This window comes from Octopus bimaculoides, chromosome 4 (assembly GCF_046866305.1).
Source record: "Octopus bimaculoides isolate indiv1 chromosome 4, ASM4686630v1, whole genome shotgun sequence".
Lineage (NCBI taxonomy): Eukaryota > Metazoa > Mollusca > Cephalopoda > Octopoda > Octopodidae > Octopus > Octopus bimaculoides.
Window position 1 is genome coordinate 133,033,296 of NC_142931.1, and position 19,561 is coordinate 133,052,856.

A 19,561-nucleotide genomic window follows, 5' to 3' on the forward strand; every position below is an offset into this window, starting at 1 on the left:
ATTGTTTATATAATAAATTACGCTGTGCGTATCTATGTGTGTAACAATTTTAGAGTTCGGATTCTAGAGTTAGGGTTAGGGTTAGGGTTAACAGTCTAGTTAGGGTTAGGGTTAGGGGATTAATACGATATACACCATTACAGCGCTAACTGTTTTCAACTGAATAGACGTCAGTGATTAGTAGAAATTATCGAAATAAGACAATTTTTTACATGAAATAAATTTGAATATAAAAATTTTTTTCTGTTCTATAACACAAAATAGATAAGTATACGAAGTTTGAAAGTCTTTCGGTACCAAAAGCACTACATAAAACATAAATGAAAACTGGCGCCCCCGTTTTGAAATAGATCCGAATTTTTCAATGGTGAGAGAGAGAGGAGGTATTTTTGTTTCACTGGAGTAATAGAGAGGAAAGTCATGAGAGTGAAAGAAAATTGTTACAACAGGGAATAAAGGAGGAAGAGGGAAAAGTTACAAGTGTTAGTGAAAAGAGTCGGTCAAATTTCCTCTTTGGAATTTTAACTTTACCATCTTTGACACTTCTGTTACCTTGTTCAGTATCTGCTTCGTTCGATACTTTCACCACCACCGACATGACATTTTCCCATCTCTGTTAATTATAGAACCACTGGCTGACACAAGAGCTGCAATCTTGTTCTTATAATTTCTTTGACTCCAATGAATTTGACAATAAAAACTTGGGTTTTTTTTTTTTTTCAATATCTAACAGAATGCCATATTTCTTCCTCCTTCCAAACAGGGTTATTCTGTATGGTGAGTCTATGCCACAGTCGACCAAGTCACCAGCAGAGCCTATACATGTTTTCTCCAAACACACTGAAGCATTTTGACAGTTTCCTTTTCTACTACTTTTCTCTCATCTGCTTTGCTTCTTCAACAAACTCCCTTCTGCAATTTTTGCTGCCTTGCCTCTGACACCCAAACAGCTTCTATATTTCCTAATCCTTCTTCCCTCATTTTCAAAATTGACAAAATCTTACATGACTTCATTAAAAGCTCCCTTCCAATGTCTTTAAATGTCCCCATTGTGTATGCTATGCTTGTCCCTTTAATTCCAAGAGTGCACTCATAACTGGTCTCAAAGCCTATTGCACTTCTAGAATGTAAAGTGTAAATTCTGAAAGTGTCTATAAGTCAGTGAAAATGGATACCGTCTAGATAACAATTTCTGCAAGTGTATCTTGCAACCTCCAAATCCTTAATTCTGTTCGTCAGGCCACTTCTTCAAACATTGTGTGTATGTATATGCATGCACATATATATACATAAATGAGTTTAAAGGGATTTATTATCCTAGCGGTAGATGTGTTACCTCTCAAGATGATTTCAGATGCCAGCTAACCACAACAGTCCTTATGTGGTATCCAAGCTAACAATTAGTTGCTAGGCTATGGTAACTTTTCTTGCTGGGTAAATTTGAGGAAACACTTAGATGTATATATAAACAAACATAATTTACATCTACATATTTATGCATTTCCTTAGGTTTTCTCATATGTAAGTGTGTGCATACACATAGATGTGCACACACACACAAATGCATATGTGTGTGTGCATTATGTGGCGGGGCTGTTTGTGTGCACTTACATATGAGAAAGCCTTAGGAAATACATAAATGTGTGAATGTAAGTTGTTTGTTTATATATACATCTGTTTCCTTATATTTACATGTTTATGCATGTGTCAGTGTGTGTGTGTGTATGGTGTTTTCTTGTATTTACCTCCTCTCTCAACATTTTTCAAATCTGCTGGCATTCCTTATTTGACTGTTTTCCTCTCCTATAACAGCTACCTCTCTTTTCATCTCTATTACACCCTCCACCTTTAGTTTTGGTTGTTAGAATTTTCTCTTTCCCTCTTACTACTTCCAATTTATTATTCCAGCAACATCAGTAAGCACAACGTCTTTTTCCAATAAAAAATCATGCCCAAAACTTAGATTTCTCTTCTTCACAGCATAAAATTTATTCCACTGCTTGATCTCTTTACCTTGGGGCCACTCTAAAACATCTTTATATTTCCTGTCTCAGCATTTGTTCACCTATAATTAACATCCGTTTCCAGTGCAATCCAAATTTTATTAAAGAAAATATCTGTATTTTAATGATGAATATTTAGCTTTTTACATTTAGAATAGAATATTTTTGAGAACATTTGTATGATTGTCATTTTTTTTTTAACCTTGAAACTATTTTAATTATATTTATTAGATTCCTATTGTATTTGACATGTGATATTTTGAAAACTTTTAAATGAAAGTTTAGTATTTCATGGCCATAACAGGTATTTTGAAAGGAAATGAAGGGTGCACAATTTTTGTAAGTGATTCATCATTAGCTGTTATATTTATGAAAATACTAAATTAAAATCTTATATATATATATATATATGAAAATACTAAATTAAAATATTATATATATATATATGAAAATACTAAATTAAAATATTATATATATATATATATTTATGAAAATACTAAATTAGAATACTATATATATATACATTTATGAAAATACTAAATTAACACATATATATATATATATATATATATATATATATATATATATATATATATGAAAATACAAAATTAAAATCTTACTATATATATATATATATATATATATATATATATATATGAAAATACAAAATTAAAATCTTACTATATATATATATATATATATATATATATATATATGAAAATACAAAATTAAAATCTTACTATATATATATATATATATATATATATATATATATATATACACACACACACACACAATTATATAATATGTATTGTTATATAGTATATATTATTCTATAATATATATAGACATTTATATAATAAATGCTAATACTGAACAGTGAGAATGAGTGCTCTGGTAGATAAATAGTCTTTATTTGTGGGTTAAGAAGACTACCAATAGTTTCATATTAAGAAGGATCACTTTTTTAATGCCATTCTTGGGTCTTTTTAGCTGTGTGACAAAGAGCCCCATCTTCCATAAATAGTCTTCTTTAATCATTTCACCATTGGAGAAAATTGGAAGGAGTCTTTTCTGCAATATGGACGCATATTTATCTGAGTTTATGTTTCCATCACACTCCACCAGCTCTGATTGGCCATTGCTTCAAATTGCTCCCCAGACCATTTCAGAATAGCTACCTTGTTTCATTGTTGGTGGCAATCTTTTCATGTTAAATTCTTTATCACAGAGTCTCCAGACCCACACTCAACTACTGTCAGAAAATATAGCAAATCTGAACTCATCAGAAAATATGATAGTGTCCCAAAACGCTAACAGCCACTTCACTGCTAAGTCAGAGGCCTTGCAATGAGGATTATCCTCCACACTTAACAAAGCAAATGGTCCTGTCAGGGTGCTCTGGTCGACCTGGGCAATGTGACATGGACTCCTTCCCCTCGCTGATGAATTGCACAATCACTCTATTAACTGTAGAAAGCAGGGGCATAACGTTTTCTGTGATTTTACACTAAGTTCACTTACAGATTGACCCACAATATGACCTCTATGAAATTTGGACAGTTCCAAGGCATCTTTTGCACATGGCATAATTAAACAGTCACATATAGAACCCAAAACATAAAAATGTCAATTAAAAAAAAATGCAAACCTTTTTCAAGTTAAAATAAACAAAACAAGATTTTATAGCATGTCTATTTACTTTTGTCATGGATGTGTATATAAATATGTATATATAGCCATGTGATTGAGTCTGAAAGCCTATAGGTCAATTCAGGATATTAAAAAGTTTTCTCACATGTACAAATTATAAGTGTGGGTAGTTTTAAATGCACTAAATTAAAGTAAAGTTAATAGTAATTGTTTAGTTCCAGGATATCCTTGATTGTGGGTTAAATGCACTTCAGCTATGATTTTCTGTTGTTTTTAAATACCTAGAATTACACTGAGTAATGTATTCTTCCTATTTTAAGATGATAGGATATGGTCGTTTGAGGGAGATTTTGGCTATTTATTGCAGCTCAAGCAACCACATAGAAGATCAGTGACTCAAATCAAGATAATTTTTCTGAAAGAAGTTATTAGAAATGAGAAAGAGTTATCAAAGGAAATCTCATACTCTTTTCTTGTTATCAACATAGTCTTTTGGTCTATATTCAATGTGAGAATACTCTATCATAGCTGCTCATGCTGGGGTTCCAAGCCATTAATTTGATTAGTTTCGTCTCTAGCCCTCGTTCTGTAAAGTTGAGTTTACAACCTCTCTCTCCTTCATCACCAAAGAGAAACAAGTATACCCATCACAGAGTTTCTTATTTTCTCCCATAAACAGTGTGACCCTAATTTGGAACTTACCGCGGATATCACTCACAACTTAGGACACTGCATGAAGCATTTCCATATCTCCAAGACAGGTAACATTTCTGATTGTCTGCTAAAATCTCTTGTCTTCCTGTCTCAAAAAGAATAGAGACATCACCAATGACAAACTTCTTTATCATTTTGAGTGACTTAATCTGTCTATTAACAGCTAATAATTTTTTTTTTTTAGCGCTAGAGCAATTATTTTTTCTTAAGTTACAAACCAGTGGTCATAGAGAAAGCTTTGTTGCTCATGACAACAAGGCTTTTGGCTATACCTGTACAAGAGTCCCTTACATAAGTTGTTTATTTTTTGGCTCCATTTACCTTTCATTAAACTGACTAGGAATCCTCAACATGGTCACTTGACCTGTTGGTCAACTCACATTCTGCTAACTTAAATAAGTAAAGGACAGACTGGATAATGTAGAATTAGGATGATTACAGCTTGTATTCTTTTACTGGTAGGTTTGCTTGATCAGGGTTGACCTGGAGGTAAATAAAACAAGACCTAATCTCTTATATTGGAAGTTTCTTATCAAACCATGTATCAACAGGGCTTTCTCCCCTGTCCAATTCCATCAGGTTAGATGAACCTACCTCAGAGTTCAGTTATTGCTAATATCACACTCCTATCAGCTCCCACTCATTTCTTAGCATTTTTCTTATGAGCTTCATACATATTCCCCAAACAATGGCCCTGTAAATGAACATTTCAAAACTGTAAGGGCACAATCACTATATATAGCAAGAAAATGCATATACATCATACTTTCCCTTCTAATGAACAACAGTATACAGCTAAAGCTTATACACTCTCGACAAACTCTTGACCTCTGGTCACCTTTCATAACAACAACAACAACAACAACATATCTATAATATAGCGAAGAGCTAGTCAAGACTGCATCTCAAAGGCTAAGCTCCCTGTTTGGGGGCTATAAATTATTTCAGCTTTAAACAGCTGCTGACCTTATGATGTACAAGTGCATCTTTGTATTGCTCACTTAATTGGTTCAGTACTGCTGCCACTCACAAGCATGTCAAGAGAAAGGCCACACAACTGGTAGATGGTAGACAAACCTTTACTCACCAACACATGACCACTCACTCACTCACTAATCTAGTGTTTATTTTTCCTTCCTTCTCTCACCCTCTCTCCCGCTTACTGCAACAACAATAGTTTCTGTTAGTCTTGCACTATAAGCATTTCTCTCTCTCCTTTTTTTTAAAGGATCTACTAAAGACAACTAGTTAGAGTACTATTTCTCTATAAGGGTTTTGGATTAGTGATTATGTATTTATGTATATGAAGAGAGAGGAAGGTTAGCTAGTGAGAGAGTGGATTATGCTCTTTCTGTACTGATGCATATGTTTTACAAGCACATGGAAAAGGAAGCAGGATTCTGCAGCTACATGCAGCTTGAAATTTGATCTATTTTAAAGTGAAAATTCTAAGAGTTGTATTTTACTGCATCAATAAAAGTTGTCCTCAGATATTCTGCTCCTAAGAAAGGCCTTAAAATTAAAGGGAGTGAACTGTCAGGTACTGTTGAAATATTTAAAAATACGTATTACATAATATATATATATATTTTTTTTTTTACATTATTACTTCATAGTAAAAAAAAATATTGTATGAAGCTACCTAATTTTTTTCTTTCTTTTTTCACTATGTTACTATTTATCTTGTTTCTTTCCTTTACTTTTTCACTTTGAAAATACTGATAATATACAATTTTTTTAAACATTCTAAAAGTTATTGTTACTATCAAGGCAGTGGATAGGTGAATAAGTAAAGTTTTGGACAAATGCGTCTCTATATTTGTTACTTTACGTTTGGAGTTCGAATCCCGATTGTTTAGTTTCATTCTTACTGGAGTCATTTAATCACTAATATTTCTTCAAAATATGTATCCTTGTGCCTGTATAAAATTGTTTTTCTTTTAATAATTGTTTCTGATTTACGTACAAGGCCTGCAATTTTGAGGGGAGGTATAAGTCGATACCACCAACCCTAGTTCTTGTCTGGTGCTTTATTTTATCGACCCCAAAGAGATGAATGGCAACGTTGACATCCGCTGGATTTGAACTCTGAGCGTATAAGAATCACGATCAAATACCGAAAGGCATTTTTTTTGCCGACACTCAAACTATTTCTACCAATTCACCACCCTAATAATAACAATAAAGATTCTTTCTACTACTGACAAAAGGCTTGAAATTGTGTGGGAGGTGGGGCAGTCGATTACATCGACCTCATTGCCCTACTGGTACTTATTTTATCGACCCCGAAAGGATGAAAGGTGAAATCGACCTCGATAGGATTTGAACACAGAACGTAAAGACCCGGGAGAAATGCCGCTAAACATTTTGTCCGATGCGCTACCGATTCTTGCAATTCGCAATAATAATAACAATCCTTTCTACGAAAGGCACAAGGCCTGAAATCCGGGGGGACGGAACTAGCCAATTACATCGACCTCATTGTTTCACTGGTACTTAATTTATCGACCCCGAAAGGATAAACGGCAAAGTCGACCTCGGAGGAAAATAATAATAATAATAATACTGCAGCGAGTGAAGTAGCAGAAATGATAGTGTCAGCGTAGCAGTGTTTTTAATTTAATCCTTACACATTCTGTGTTCAGATTCCATCAGGTCCACTTTGGCCTTTTATCCCACCAGGGTTGATGATAAAATAAAATACTAAACAGGGAGTCAACTGAATCAATCACCTGTGACGCCGCTACAAGTGTAGGTACATGTGCACCACGAGAAGTCATCATCGCTATAATAATTGTTGGCCGAGGAAGATAGAATAATATCAACTGCATACTTTATACACGCTCGGTAAACTCCCTGTTTTCAGTGTAACTTTTATTAGGTTTGACTTTACTTTTATCTCTGCAGGTTATATATAATAAATACCTTAATATTGTGAAGTTGGTTTAATTAACTTTACTCTTTGCAATTGTACGTGACTGAAAGAAATAATTATTACTATTCTTATTCGAGTAGTGGAAATTTTTACTTTTTCATTACTTTTTACAGTTAAGTAAAAACCAACAAATTTATACTTTAAATGCAATGTGTGTGTGTGTGTGTGTGTATAAATTATGTATTCAACTAGATAGATGCAAGGCGAAAAATAAATGTAAACAATTTCATTTCTAGTATTTGATGAGTATTACCTTTGATGAGTATTACCTTTCTCATCGTGTGTGGAGAACCGTGTACCCGTGTATGTATGTTATGTATGTGCGCGCGTGTATATATATATAGATGTACGTGTTGTGTGTGTGATTTTTAGGTGGTTTTCTTTTTCTTTTCTTTTTTCTAATTCGGTGTGAAATACCTTAACTAACATAAATAATTAGTCATTAAAATATATAGTTCTGGACTATCTATTGTAATGAATAGTCATACCTTCACACAGACTAATTTAATCTTATGATCAGTGTGTTTACAAATGTGTTTAGTAGGATCTAGAAAAAGTGACACAAACATTTAGTCAAACAGCTGTTCATTAACTGCAATGTATCAACAGTTGTACGTTCATAGTTTGTTTTTACACATTGACCAGCAAACATGACAAATTAAAAAAAAAAAATGTCCTCCACATATATTAGCACTTGATTTTGGAAAGACTGTACACTCCCTCGTTCACCTTGTTGGCCTAGAATCAGTTTGCACTGCACAGAATTAGCTATGCAATCGTACTGCTCACACATTTTTAACTGTTGATCTCGCCGAACACACTCCTTGCTTTTAACTGCATTAACAAGCCAATGGCCTACTTTTGCAGGAATTGTTAAAAGTGCACCTGACCTGTCAGTAGCAGTGGTGGAGTGGGCAGGCAGGCAAGCAGGATAGCTAGCTGGGGATGGGCTGGATGGTTGGTTGCCTAAATGAATGCAAGCCACCCAGTAAGAGTACAGATAACCGCATAATTAACCATGCAGCAGCAGCAACAGTAGCTGTTGCTGCTTGCATGGTTAAAAAGAAATTGCTTTATGTGTGCAGCAACACTACTGTCAACAACAAGTCTATACACAGCAGTAGCAGCAGTTAGAGTCTCTGCTGCATCATCACAGTTTCTGCCCTGCTCACGGAGGAAGCATATTAACCTGACTGAGCAACTTAACAATGCTTATTCACTTGCCTTCTGCCCAGCTGCAAACCTTTCATTGCAAAGCAAGGCAATAAGTAGTCCTGATCAACACACTAAGAAAAAAAAAATAATCTCGAATATTTTCATTATCAATCATCTTTTTCAGTAAATCTCAACTCTGTATTCATGTTCTGTTTCTATTAGTTGAGGGGTAAGTAAACACTTAGCAACAAATTATTAACTTTCTTTCTTGATGTATAGTTTCTTGTTTTTTTTTATTGATCTTTAAAAAATGGAATTGATAATGGTTGTATGTGTGTATAAGCGCGTGCGTGTGTATTTGTATATATATATATATATATATATATATATATATATATATATATATGTATATATATAAACTTTCTGACTGATTTTGTCACTGAATGTTACTCAGTAAACTCTCTTGTTAGTGTTGTTATCTACTTTTTTTCCCCTTCCTCCTCTTACTACCTACTCTATTCCTAGCATATCAATAGATTGTTTAAATTTCGCTTGGTCTCTTAGTCCCCGATACTTTTTGTCTGAATTCTTTTTCGTTTGTTTCTTCTTCGTTTTTTTCTGTTTATTTTTTTCTTTTTAAACATGTCATGTCTCATACTGACATTCCACTAAAACAGTTATTTGTAGTCTACTTTGAATATATAGTTCCACTCTGGAAACCAGCCTTACAAATAAAAGCTCGTTTTCTCAGAACTCTCAACTAGGTTGTTGTAATGTGTAAAAGATAAGTTTTTTTTTAGCCTATATATTTTACTTTATGAGAATAACATCTACGTGTTTCCAGTGAACTGTTTATAAAAAAAAAAAAGAAAAGAAAAAACTGAGTAGGGCCAGGGTTAGTGTTTTAAGGTGTGGGTATAGATGAAGAATTGGAAATGAAGAAACTGTAACACACATGCACACGTGTCTGCTCTACTTACTTCCTGTAATTATCTGATGCTGTTACATAACAATTACTAATTTGGGGGTCTCTCTCTCTTTCCCTCCCTCTCTCCTCTCTTTCGTACACCCAATTACTTTCATTCAACATCAAAGGAAAAGAGAATCCAAATTATTTTTGCTTCGTTTTTATTTTTGTTTAATCCGTACCTTTCATAAATATTTTGTTTACCTGTTTAGTGCCTAATAATTTCAGGTATATTTGTAGTTATAATGTAATTTAACCAGGACTATTTTCTTTGGGCAAAAAAATACTTTTAGATCCACTCACTATAGTTACGTTAATAATAACATTTTCAAATATTTATTTAACTAGATTTTTTAAAGATGTATATCGTTTTAATGAAAAGAACCTTCTCTAATTTAAGTATTTAGGAGTGTTATTTAATTTACCTCTAAACATGACATGTGGGAGTGTATGAACCAGAAATGTTTTTGTTACAATTTTATTTGACCGGATATTTTCCAAACTTTGCAAATTCAACTTTTTGCTTGCTAATTATATACTCACTGGTTAAAAATATGCTAATCATTTAATTAGTGCTATATTTTCATGTGTAGTTTTAGTTGTTTTGGGGGAGGGGGGATATGTCACTGTTTTATCTGCACACACACCAAAAACAAAAAAAGGGAAAAAAAAAAATTTTTTAAAAAACAAAACTTTCTCTGTTAAGAAAATTCTGTGCTTTGTTTACTGGTGGTAGCAAAAAGTGTTCTCAGTTGTCCAGCAGTCAGCTGATCAACTTTCTTATTGCTGTTGGTGGTGGTTGTTGTTATAGCTGATGCTACTTGTATCTGAATGCTTCCACATTACATGAAAAGAATTTAGTGATCAACATTTTAACAAATGTTCACACAAGTCTAAATAATATGCTGAAAGAAATTTGATATTTAGCAAAAAAAAAAAAATAAATAAATAAATAAGTACATTTGAATTAAGTTGAAGGTTTAATAAACAGAACCAGCTGTTTGTGATGTGTTTGAAATAAACTGACCTTTTTTCTACACTTAGAAAAAAAAAAAAAAATTCAGTAAATTTTTTTTTACCGTCAGAGTTACTACAATATCTGGAAGCATTATATTGGAACGTTTAAAAAAATATACCTTAATCATACAGTAAGTTTTTCTTTAAAAAAATAATTTCTTATATGATTTAGAAACTTTTGATTAAAAAAAAAAAGTAAATACATCTTAAAAGCAGATTCATTGAACTAGTTTTATTTCTGTGCTATTAAAAATGCTATTAACTTGTTTTTTTTATTCCCAATGCAAAAACAAGTTTGAAAAGAAAATATCATCATATACGAGTAGTGAGAGAGATATAGTAATTTAAAGGCTTCTACACTTGGTTGATAATGTTACCGAGTGGTTACAAATCAGTTTTACACACTCGGCGTAAGTTATTTTAGATAAGGTTTGAAACAAAATTTACTTTTCATACATAGACTATTTCTATACCTACATAAGCAAGCACACTTGTGTGTGTGTGTGTGTGTGTGTGTAATAGCTTCTGACAGTAAAGAAAGGGTTTTTATAATCAACATGAAAATATAAGTACTTTTGTAAAAATCACGAAAAATCGTTGTTTCATTATTTAGAGTTTTAACAAAAGAGCTATGCACACTCATACACTAGCAGACGAAGTAAATTTTCTGTAAGCTTAGATTGGTTAATTTACTCTCGTATACAGGTTTAGGCACTGTCTTATTTTCATTTCGTATTTGTTTTTCTATATTTGCACGAGGTTAATGCTTTTGCTTCGCTTGATTTATCCATTTCTAAGCTGCATAAACGATGTGTTTAAGTAGATTGAAAATGTTTCGAAGTGGATGCCCTTCTTGATGTTGTGAGGAGGAGACGAATAAAACTGTTGATGGCAACAATTGTTAATAAAACTGAGCAATGAAGTAATATAAATACAGAGGAGTTACACTAATATTATGCAACAATAGTCTGCAGAACATTAGTAATATCTTAAACTGCTGCCACATGCAACTGTTAGATGCATGTAGATATATGCAGCTAAATGGTTTCCATCTATTTCTTATTAGTTCTTGAAAACATGACATCTTTTTTTTTTTGTTTTGTTTTTATGCTTAGTATTAAGTGGGATGGTCTAAAACTAGTATGGACATTTGTATTTTGTTAAAGGGAGTGTTTTTAGAGCCAGATGTTTGCTAAACTAGAGTGGCTCCTATTTTTCTATGAGCAAGACCAATTTAGCAGAGTGATGTGCCTTCCCTGTAGATCATAACACAACGACTGTTATGAGGCTTGAACTCAAGTACGTTTGACCAGTAATGCAACTCCTTACTTTGGAAAAAATAATCCTAAATGCTCAGTTTTTTTTAAGATCTATCCATTGACTTTAAAAAAATTAATTTATCAACATTCCTCTATACTTGTCTTGCATTTTATGAAAGTTTAAATTTGAAAATTATTTTGTCATTTCCTGACATAATAATTTCAATGTTGGCACCTGTTCCTTTTACCGGAGCATGTCTTCTGTTGTCAGCTTCAACCTTTTCCATTATAAAAGTTTTTCCTCACTCAAAAAAACTTTCCATCGCTAATTTTTATGACTTCCTCGTACAGCAATCCATATCACACACACACACACACATTTTTTTTAATATGGTGTGTTCTCTGGAATAATAGCATGAATCAAGTCTGTGAATGTATCCAGGTAGTTCATTTACTTGACTAGTTCTCTTAGGAAAGTTATGATGATTATCACAATTCTGTTATCTCTACCCCTTTGATGTCAAAAGGGATGATCACCTGTTGATGAATATCTTTGCTGATAAATAGTCAAGCAGCTGACTATTATATATCATTGGGCTATTTCTTTCAAAGAAATATGTCTTTTGGTTCCCATGGACTTTTTTCAACTTGGCTGAGTTTAGTCATTTTCCCAAATTTACATTGCATACTCAGTGGTATGTTTATTCTTCTTCAGTTTTTCTGTCTTCCATGGTTCACTGCCATCCACTAATACCACACTTTTCACAAATACATCTCTTAATAATAAAGTAAATCAGTTGTTTTATGGTTTCACTCAACTTAGAAATCATAAAATATGTGATAAAGGCACTATATAATAGTTTATTTTCCAAAGCAACTATTCAAGTGTTTTTTTTCTAAAACTTAATCTCTCTTAATTTGAATTATATCTTCAATATACTATTATTGAACTTTATCATCAGTTTCTACTATTATATAAAATATCATCTCAGTATTTTTGTATTGTTTTTGTGAATTTAATTCCTGATCTGTTTTGTTAAGTTCTTCATGACCTACTAAGAAATCTTGTAATATAAGTTAGATTTCAGAACAAAACAGTACCATGTCAACATGTTTCTAGTACAACATTTCATAATTCTTGGAAAATATATAAGTTCAGGTACTTAGAGGATATCACTCTATTAAATGTTTAATGGGTGGAGTGATTAACAAAACTAAATAACTGCACTGGTCAAGGTATGACTGCTGGAAATTTTGGCAAAATGTTATCAATGTAATCCTCAAATTTTGTAAGTTCCAAGCAGTAATCAGTAAAGTTTTTGAAAATATCTTTAGTTTTCAAAACTAAGAGCAGCTAACAGTGGGGAAGGGTGTCCGTCTATTATCATATTTTGAACAAATATACTTTACGTTAAGTATTTACATGAAACCCAGGGAGCCAACTCTTGCTGTAAAATTAAAATATGGCTTTACTGCATGAACAAATTACAAATAATTTATTTAGTATGCACAAAATATTTCTAAAAGATCAAAAAGTTGTTTAATGTGCATGAAGTGATTTTTACAAATCTGTTTCATCTCACAGGATCTCAGAAAGGGATCTTTCTTCTAGTATCTATTTATTTAGAAGTTGACATACCCCCCAGTGATAATTAACAAATATAAATCATTCTTTGTATCTGATTATATTCAGAGACAACTCATTAGTTAATGTCATATATATAGCTGTCAACAAAGTCAGTATAAAACTTAATTTTTTCTGAAAATAATTTCAAACAGAATACTTTTAAAGTTTCTTCATTAGTTCAGATCTTATATCAACTGAACACTTAGGTCCTACTTATTAGTTGGTTTTATAAAATATTAATAATACAGAATATTTTACTCTAAATTATCTTATTTTTATTTATTTAAATCACAAATAAAATAAAGTAAAATAATTTTTTTTTAATTAAAAAAAAAACCTAACATTTAAGTATTAGTTTTTAAAGAAATTCTATTATATTTTTCTATAAAGTTTTACAGCCATTTTCCTTGTGGTAGCTTGTTGCACATTTTCTACCATTCAGTTAAACAATGAGTACGGTCCCTATATATTTTCCTTTGATTTGGTTGCTTGTCTTAGGTGTGAAATACTATAAGTTTTGACTATAAATACTCAACTTTTAACCATACAGTATCGTCTTCTTATCTTTATTAAAGCATAAGTGAATGTCTTATGGCTGAATTAAATACTTAATTACAATACTTTATATATACACTCATACAAATTGGTCAACATCAAGTTGTTTATTAAATTCGTTTTATGGCATGCAGTGAAACAACTGCTACTTCAGCAACAGTCAAACTGTTACTGAAATATTTCATGACCCTAAATACAAAGATGTGCCCCGTTGACATAGTTTTAGAAAACAAAATCTTGAGAACTCTCTGAAATTATACAGTCCTAACATTTGTTGTGTAGATGAAAATTATGAGAACATGAGAAATAGGAGGGGTTGTTGTTCCCTTTGTACTTTTTTATTTTTAACCGTTTTACATCTATTTTTCCATGCTGTTATAAGTAGATAGTTTTTCTTGGAGCATTTGTTATATCTTATCTGGATACTTTTCTAAATGTTAAATATGTACATTTTGAAATTATTTAATATTGACAATTAGCTAATTACCCATTGGAGAACATGATATATCGGTAGAAATGATTATTGACAAACTATTACATGTAAAGGTTGCTAGTTTTAGTTTCTGCACGGAAGTACATAAAGTTGTTTTGTAGTCATTATAAAACACATAGGGTGTAAGTAGAATAACTGTGATCTACAGAATCATTGCTCCTAGCTGAATACTTCGTTGTGTCATTTAATATGCAATGGTTAATTGTATAGAGGCAACACTGCAGGCTGGACATGTACTATCTCTATTGTTCAATCCATTTCTGTAGATGCTGGTGTATCCACAACTTAGCAGGTAAGGGGGATTTAGTTAGTGCATGACAGTTGCTGTTCCACTCTACTTATTTTTAGTGGTATGCATCTGGGGTTAATGAGGGTATTGATAAGGCTGTTATTTTTATATGCATTTGTGTGTTGTGTTTTTCTGGGCCTGGATAGCAGAGATTTGTGGTGATAGCTAGAACATGTGTGATACCCTGTGGATCTGACATTTTGGTCCCTGAGGAGAGAGAGATTTTAGCTGTAGAAGATAAAGTTTGTGATTGTTCTCCATGCAGAGGTGTGTAAAATAAGTATTTATGACACAAGGAGAAGTGAATTTTGTTGTTTTTAAGTAGAGCCCTTCATTTGTGTCTAATTACTATTTGTTTATAAACTATTGTCTTATTAGCTATCGTAACTTTCTTAAGGGAGTCTTCTTTCCATATGACTCTGATAACATTTAAAATTCAATAGATTCTACAAGGAACCTTCTTCTTCTCTACATTGGTGAAGCTAATATTTTGGATTTGTCTACCTATATTGTTGACCATGTATTTGATTACTAGCTTATACATAGATCCCAAGTAGAGATTTCACCTATATATGACTGCTATGTGATACTCAACCTACTAGAAACAACAGCTAATTCTCTCACAAATTATACTTTACTTTCTTGAATAAGTGACTGCACTATTTAGTCTGTAACAACTTTAACCCTTTCGTTACTGTATTTATTTTGAGATGCTTTGTGTTTCTTTCAATTATTTTAAATATAACAAAGAATTTAGTAAAATAGTTTAGTTATCATTCAGATAGTGTTAGGAACATAAATTGTGACTAAGGTTTGGTGGAAGAATTTAATTCAAAACTTATGAAACATTTGTACTCAGAGCCAGAGCTGGTTTCAGCCGGGTTGGTAATGAAAGGGTTAAGGTTTGCTTAAACAGGACTGACTTGAGGCTGAACAAAAAAGACATCTGTTACCCTTCAAAAATAAAACAAAATCAGAGAAATACTCTGAATTTGTATTCATTATATATATTCATTATCTTTTTATACATTATATCAGCTGTTAAATTTTAATTAGGCAAGCAGAAATAAATTAAAACAACAAATAGGCATTTGTTGTTCATATTACATCAGTGTGGTAAAATATTTAAATATTTCTACAATTATATGCAGTATCTCTATTTTCAAGTTATATTTTCAAGCTCAGGTGTGGCTGTGTGATTAAGAAGTTTGCTTACTAACCATGTGGTTTTGGGTTCAGTCCCGTTGCATAGCACCCTTGGCAGTCTTCTACTATAGTCTTGATCCAGCCAAAGATCATGAGTGGATTTAGTAAGTAGAAACTGAAAGAAATCCTGTTGTGTGTGTGTGTGAGAGACTCTGTCATGACATTGTTTGTTAGTTGTAAATGAGTCTCACTGTCATACAAGAGGAGACCTGTTTGCAGTCTATGATGAAAACATGTTCAATCAAATAGGGGTTAAGTATTGCTTTGCTTGGAAACAGGTGAGGCTTGATGACAGGAAAAGCATCCAGCTGTAGAAAATCCACCTCAGTGAATTCTGTCAACCCATGCAAGTGTGGAGAAGTGGATATTGAAATGATGATGATATATGTTTAGTTAAGCATATGTATATATGCATGTGCATAATTTTTATGTTTGTTTACATTTACATCAGTCATTGTATTGCAGCCATGCTGGAGCACTGCCTCGACAGGTTTACTCAAAGACCTCAATCACAGTACTTGTTTTTAAGTCTGGTACTTATTCTGTTGGTCTCTTTTGCCAAACTGCTAAGTTATGGAGATGTAAACAAACCAACACTAGTTAAGCATATACACACATACACACAACAAACACAACATACACACACATACATTTGTGTATGTATGATGGGCTTCAACACAGTTTCTGTCTACCGAACTCATTCCCGAGGCATTGGTCAACCCAGGGCTACAGTAAAAGATACTTGCCTATGGTGCTGTGCAGTGTGACTGAACCCAAAACTATGTGGTTGCAAGGCAAGCTTTTTAACCACATAGCTATGCATGCCCATCTGTTGATAGCTTTGCATTTATATCTTTTATTCTTGATACTTTTGCATTTTGTAATATTATAATCATAATTCTGAATTTTAGGATTCTTCCATTTAACTTAGACTTGATGAGTCTGTAAGCAAACACTCCATTCTGATTTTCGTTTTTTGGTCTGTATAGTTCCTTGCGCTGTGTTCTAAGATACAGGGGAAAAAAAGTTCTAATTCTACTTGTCCAAACTTCAGCAGGGGCTGCACATTGCTAGTTTGAACTTTCTTGTCTCATCAATAACTTTAGACTATTCTGTTTTGGATTGCTTATATCTGTATCGATTCATTCACTGCAGAACTTTCCACTTTCTTTTAGGTGTTTTATATGGCTCTTTTCTAATTACTTTTATTTTGATATTTGAATCACTTTGCACTTGATTTGCTACATTATTTACATTTGATGGATATTTGTCCTCATCTTGTTTGTTGTTAACACGACATTTTGGCTGATATACCCTCCAGCCTTCATCAGGTGTCTTGGGGAAATTTTGGACCTGGGTTCTCATTCTTAAGGTATTTTTCAATGTTGTTGTTATCATTATTATTATTATTCAGGTCACCTGATGAAGGCTGGAGGGTATATCAGCCGAAATGTTGTGTTAACAACAAACAAGATGAGGACAAATATCCATCAAATGTAAATAATGTACATAATTCCTCATCTCTTAAATATAGAATTGTACTCGATTTGCTGTTGTTTATTTTCATCCCTTAATTTAACACTTCAGTCTCATTGCATCCAGTATTGTATGCTTGTTTTTCTAATGATTCTTAGTTCTGATAATACATCCTTCAAGTTCATATTATCCTTGAAACACAGAAACAAGCTTAATGCATCTATGCACGCATGTATACATACACACACACTCACATCACAACCATTTGTATGCACAGTAAAATTTATCTAAACTCCTTACCCATAAAGGAGCCTTTACATCAGGAGTTCTCAACCATTTTCTATCTATGGACCCATTTGATTATTTTATTCTGGTGGACCCCCCCCCCCCCAATAGCCATTCAATATTTAAAAACTAGTTTTACAGAAACTTCCTTCAAAATTCCTATTTTGTTTCTCACACATTCTCTTGTGTAGGTTGAGCTATGTAAAATGTTTGAGAAAGAAACCTAACAGGTTCTTGCAATACATACCAATACATCTAAAGCAAAACTTCTTCAGGGGTCCTTAAAATACTATTGTGGGTCCCCATTTAACTATTTTATTGTGCGTGTGTATGTGTGTCCCCGGAAATCTTATATGGACCCTGGTTGAGAACCACTGCTTTACATGGTCACTCAAACTGCTAGAAAAAATAAGCAGCCAAATTTCCCTCAGGTGTGGGCTGTGTGATTAAGAAGCTTGCTTCCCAACCATGTAGTCTTGGGTTCAGTCCCACTGTGTGCTTACCATGGGTAAGTGTCCTCTACTATATTTCCTGGCCAATCAATGCCTTATGAGTGGATTTGGTAGCTGGAAACTGGGAGAAGCCCACTGTGTGTGTGTGTGCGTGTGTATGAGAGAGAGAGAAAGACATACACATATGTATAGCTAAAAACGTGAAGGCCACATTGAATTATGTGCTCTTAGATATACTATGTCTCAAAATTCATACAGGTTGGTCATACCTATAATGCTTTTGATCATTGCTCTGCTTGATTAAGTATGTCCTAGAGCTAAATAACCTTGTATATATGAGGAACACTATATCATTACAGTCTTTTATGAACTCACCCATGTCATGTTCAGTCATCTCCAAAACATGTTTAACAATTTCAGTATCCAGAAATGCTACAAGAATATCATCTTAAATGTTTTATCTTCCTTAACTCAATCAAATAAGTATACCTACTCAGCAAAATGCTTGTAACATTCGTTGCTTCACTAAGTTGAAACTCTAAGCTTGGTTACCACTTCTAATAAATACTGGGGATATTACTTAGCAACTGAGTAGACTTTACCTCTACCACACCTGTGTATGAAATGTTTTATCATATAACAGATCTGACAGCAAAATTCAGATTTAACAAGGTGCAGGTGTGGGCTGTGTGATTAAGAAGCTTGCTTCCCAACCATGTAGTCTTGGGTTCAGTCCCACTGTGTGCTTACCATGGGTAAGTGTCCTCTACTATATTTCCTGGCCAATCAATGTCTTATGAGTGGATTTGGTAGCTGGAAACTGGGAGAAACCCACTGTGTGTGTGTGCGTGTGTATGAGAGAGAGAGAAAGACATACACATATGTATATGTGTGTGTACTCTTTATTTAGAGTTTAAATGAGCAACATCATCATGCAAATGATGTTATTGGTTTCCAGTTTTCTGTGAAAAGAAAATGTCAGTTCATAGGGAAATATCACCTTTCTTGGAAACAGGTTAGGCATCTGGCCATAGAAAACTGTCTTCACAAATTCTGACTGACAGATTCAAGCATAGCAAAGTGGAAGTTAATATATATGTAAAGAAGTGTACTGTATGGTCCCAGATCAAATTAAATGAAAGTATACCTAAGTGATAAAAATTTGTAGCATCAGTTACTTTTTTTCCATCATCACATTTGTCTTATTTTTGAGTCTATATGAATTACATTTTACTCAATTCATTTTCCTTCTAATTGCAACTTTCTATAAATCTTCTACTTTTCCATGTATTTTATCAATCTATTAAACTGCAACATTCTATATTAACATTGTGTAACTCTTACTCTGTCACTCCTACTTTTTATTCTGTTCCTTATCTTCCTCAAATTAACAAATTAAAAAGTTAATAACTGCATGCTTACCAGGAAACCGGATAGACAATAAGTTACGAATAACTGTCAAGTATGAATTAATT

The 19,561-nt window shown here is 32.9% G+C and overlaps 1 protein-coding gene across 4 annotated transcripts in view; it reads left to right on the forward strand.

The window, feature by feature from the left end:
- LOC106876440 (uncharacterized) overlaps nt 1-19,561 on the forward strand; it is a 195,197-nt gene that overhangs the window by 48,258 nt on the left and 127,378 nt on the right. The window contains exon 1 of one of the 4 annotated variants that reach the window (XM_014924989.3): nt 8,037-8,689. The exons of the other annotated variants lie outside the window; for them this stretch is intronic. The gene's annotated coding sequence lies outside the window, so the exon portion shown is untranslated. Of the gene's footprint in view, nt 1-8,036; nt 8,690-19,561 lie in introns of those variants that run through there. 4 annotated transcript variants of the gene reach the window in all.